Below are 4262 nucleotides of genomic sequence, written 5' to 3'. Positions count from 1 at the left end.
GTAATATTTATAATAATATTGATAATAATAACAATAGGCCTAAATATAATACATAATGAGGATAATAACGATAATGGTACTATTGGAGTCACCGAGGCCCATGTTTAGTACCTCGAAAAGAAGGCAGGATTTATTTGTTTTGTTTCTTGCTTCAAAAAGTTATTATTAAAAAGATATTATCAAAATTTAAAATATATATATATATATATATATTTCTTCTTCTTTTTTTCTGAACATCTATAACATTTCAATGAAATTCATGGAATTAATTTGTTTAATCTAAACCAATTTAAACAAAAAATTAACATTATTTTTTCACCTCCCAAGTAGTACTCTCAAATATTATTTTTTCAGAGCAACCTTAAAATGGTTGAAATATTTCTGTTCACTTAAAGAGCTTTCAACTAAACAAAAAACAATATGTTTTTAATGCAGGCTATAGTAATTATAATTAACGATGGTGATTATACTAATAATCATTATTTATCAAATAGTGATAGTAATACTTCTGATAATAACAATAAAAACACTTGAGAAAAAGAAGAAGAAGAAGAAGAAGAAGAAGAAGAAAGAAAAAGAAGGAGAAGAAGAAGAGAAGAAGGAGAAGGAGAAGAAGAAGAAAAAGAAGGAGGAGGAGGGCCTATATATCTTTATATTATAGGATTTCTCGGCCAAATTCGCGAGTTTGTCATTTAAATTAATTTGTCTTGCGTTCAAATTCGACGGTTTTAGTACTGTCGGTTATATCTCGGGTTTATATTCCTTTTTCTAGATTTCAAATCTATGAAGTTTTCGTTAGAATCTATGTATGTTTCATTCAAATTAATGAACAAAGTGCTTCTTTCGCTATTTGGTCATTCGATTTAGCGCAACACGATATTCTGACATCGCGACGGTGTACTTCTAGCATTCTAATTCATTTGTAGCATTCAAATTAGCACTTTGTGCACTAAAATTAATGGTCAATATACATTTCTCGCTTATTACACACTTTCTGTAGCTCATTCTTTTTCTTTCATCTTTATTTCATCCTGTTTTATTTTCTTGCATTTATACCCTTTATATACTTTTAAATTTATTAGATATTCATCAGCCTTTAAGTTTGATTGTTAAAAAAAAAGACTTACATCTACGGACTTGATGGTCTCAATATTTGTGTAAATTTTCATGTAAGGAAGTTGTTTGTCTTGTCTTTCATCTTAAATTTATCACAATTTCATTATGGAGGAAGGGTACAATATTGTGACTGGGGTAGGTGCTTTTTGTATCCCCACTTTTCCGGGGTATATGAACATTTCCGTTCAGAAATGCCATATTCCTTGATTTCGCCCCTTCTTTACCCGATGTCTGACTACCAAAATATGCTTTTTCCTCAAAATTAAGAAATGGAATAACAGAAAAGACCCCGATGGCAAATCCTGTATTTAATTGCATTTTTTTTAAACTGTGAACGTGTGTTGCATTTCTTCCCCTAACATTCCTAACTTGAATAAACATAATTCGAATACGAATGACAGGTGTTAATTTGAATGATAAAAATAACGCCTCGACAAGTGACGATTAATTTGAATGCTAGTTGAGCAGTTTCTAAATTGAATGACAGATCTATGAAATCCTTCGACCCAAATCCTAAATTAAATACAAAATCGGGAAAATTGAATGATAATTGGCATGTCAAAGCTGATCTGCGCTAACTTAAATGCAAAGTAAATGAATTCGAATGACAAACTCGCGAATTTGGCCGGGAAATCCTATAGTAATAATGCTGTATTTTATTCATTTTATAGATGCAAAATAGTGTGTGTGCGCGCGTGCATGTGCGATGTGTGTGCCTCAGTGAGAGGGTCCCTTGACTTAGTATAAACATGATTATAATTATACACTTGGTGGTTGTATCTTAGTTTGTACATTTTCTTTTTTCTTCTTCATAATAATGTTTTAAGTTTGTTTTTAATATCTGTAAGTTATATGTTTAATCTTATAATAATTGTACATTTATTTTTATTGTGCACGAACCTGCGGAAGAACAGCCTTTGTGAACAGTTTGAAGTGGGTGCCGTGCAAAAATAAAATAAACTGAACTGAACTGTATACATATTCATATATCTGAAGGCCCATTTAGACATGTCAGAAATGAGGCGGTAAAGAGATTGATATGATATTTATTCTGGTCTAAATGGGTGTTTCGTTGTCTAATACCGTGTGAGTAAAAAAAAAAGTTGAAACCTAGAAAATTGCTGATTATTTTAAAAATCATCTATGAACAGTAACTTATTATACATCTTATGAAAAATTGTTTTATTCCAAATCATTTGGTATCATTTTTGTGTGGTATGTGTTCACGCTTGGATGAATAGGGGGCCTTGGTTGCGAGAGTGTAAAAATCGACTTGCGCCAAAGGGATGCCTACAGCATATATTATGTTTGGATTAGCGGAGTGAGAGAATGAATTGAATTTATCACATGAAATGCATTGCATATGCTTTTTGCAAAAGCAAAGTCACACACACACACACACACACGCGCGCACAATGGATGCTGATTTTTGATATTCGATAGTTGATATATGTGGCATGATTAATTTTGTTAGGGATGTTATTTGGATCTGCAAAAATCGAATTAATACCCAAATCCCAATTGTTTTATTCAAACATCACATAAGCAACTTTGGCGCAAGTCGATTTTTGCACTCTTGCAAACAATGCCTCATGTTTATCCAAGCGTGAACACATACCACACAAAAATGATACCAAATGATTTGGGATAAAACACCCTTTCATAAGATGTATAATAATTGACTGTTCATAGATGGTTTTTAAAATAATTAGCAATTTACTAGGTGTGAACTTTTTTTGACTCACACTGTAGATGTCACCCTGGCGCGGCACTAATATCCCTTCAAATTGGTAAGACGTTGATTTGCAATTGCCACTGTCCAGCCCGGTGGAGTAAATGGGCAACTGTGCGGCCTATCTTTCGAAGCTTTCTCCGATTCGCTTTTCACATTTAGGCCTATACTAACAAATGCATACATTCCTATTTTATTTGAAGAAAATACATAATTGTACTTGCATCCAAGAAACGATTACTGCACATATTGTTTAAAAAGATGTTGTTTTGCCCTTTAGGTGCCAAAACCTGGGTCGGTCGGTCGGAAATATTTTGTTTTCTTCAATTTTTAAAAATATTTTTATATCCCTCTTTGGGCTGATATTTTTCAGTTTTGAATCCTTTAATACATTTTTTTTCCTAAAAAAACTATAGGGTTTCTAAAAAGCCGACCGTAGTTTTTTAAGATTTCTTGGGTCGGTCGCAAAGGGCAATACAACATCTTTTTTAAAGGCCTAATTGCAATGACGACCTTCGTCATTGCTTTGTTATTATTATTATTTTCATGCTCAAAACATACTACAACTCATTGTTTTTGTTGCGATTATGTTCGCATCATGTTTTATTCATTTCGTCACCGCAAAATGTAATGAAATACCTGTAAAGAGCAAGACCACCCTAAAAATATATTTCTTCCAATAGAAGCAGAAAAATCAAACAAACCAATCAAAAAAGTTTGAATAAAATCGGATAACTAATAAGAGAGCTTTAAATTTGTAATGACATGAAAATCACAAGACAAGTTGGCAACTGACTCACGAGTCTGTGACGTCATTGCCTCACTTTTTATATGAAAATTAATGATTATGATCAATAGTATTCTTCAAAGTTCATAAAATATTTTGCGTAATGTCATGCACGCAATATGGGGAAAAAAAAAAAAAAGGTAAAAAAGGAAAATTAATGGGATAAAAATATATAAAGTAATTGATAATTAGTGAGGCAATGACGTCACAAACTGATAACCAAATTGGAATTTTGTGTAGTGATTTCCGTTGTTCCATAGATTTTCACACTTTTTCAAAAATTCACTCAAATTACTCAAATTTGATTTGCTTTGTTTCTCTTTTTTCTGCATCTATTAAGAGCAAAATATTTTTGGAGTGGACTTAGCCTTTAAGAGTACAGTCAGGGTAATATAACTTTTGCATGGAATCTGTAGAATATGATTTGTTATAGCGCCTTTTCGTGGCCGTAAAAAAACTATTCACAGATTTCACCCAGAAAGTAGAATGTTTGCCACTTATTGTGATTTGTAGTGATTTTAGATTAATCTTGATGCTTTTACCGCAGTGTTATATTAGTTGATGTTATTTGTCATAATGTAGCATCTTTAACAACAACAAAAAGAAAAGAAGAAGACAAAAAAAAAA

Source organism: Strongylocentrotus purpuratus, unplaced genomic scaffold, assembly GCF_000002235.5.
Source record: "Strongylocentrotus purpuratus isolate Spur 01 unplaced genomic scaffold, Spur_5.0 spur5_scaffold_19, whole genome shotgun sequence".
Lineage (NCBI taxonomy): Eukaryota > Metazoa > Echinodermata > Echinoidea > Camarodonta > Strongylocentrotidae > Strongylocentrotus > Strongylocentrotus purpuratus.
Note: the sequence above shows the minus strand (reverse complement) of the source record.